The following is a 554-nucleotide window of genomic DNA, read 5'->3' as shown; positions in this document are numbered from 1 at the left end:
ATGTTCTTCTCCAGTCCTTGACCATGTGAATATATGATTTCCAGAGTTATAACAATAGGCCATTTATAGTTTTTTATTCTGCTTAAATTTTTTTTCTTACCATTTTAGATAAATCTAACCTTTTCCTTAAAATATCCTTCAAGGTTCAGCTCAATAGAGATTAGTTAGAAACAACCTAACTGTCCAAGAAATGATGATTACATCATAAATAATGGTAGTTACAAACCAATGTAAATGAAAGCTNACTTGCAACCAGGCCTGAGGGTGGGGGCCTCGGGCTTCGGTCACACTCTGACAACACAGGCAACCAGCCCAGTGATGACCACCGAGACACCACCAGAAGTGCCCTGGACTCTCCCAAGCCAGGGTTGTAGGGGGCTGAGGGCCTCAGTCACAGACCCCCAACACAAGCAACCAGCTCAGGGACGACCACCCAGATGTCAGAAATGAAAAAGAACACAACTACAGCTGATGCAGATATGAAAAAGATAATACACTTGTGGAAATAAATTTCAAAATTTAAACAAAATAGACACATTTCTAGAAAACTGTGC

The sequence above is a fragment of the Galeopterus variegatus genome, unplaced genomic scaffold (genome assembly GCF_000696425.1).
Source record: "Galeopterus variegatus unplaced genomic scaffold, G_variegatus-3.0.2 Scaffold8231, whole genome shotgun sequence".
Lineage (NCBI taxonomy): Eukaryota > Metazoa > Chordata > Mammalia > Dermoptera > Cynocephalidae > Galeopterus > Galeopterus variegatus.
Note: the sequence above shows the minus strand (reverse complement) of the source record.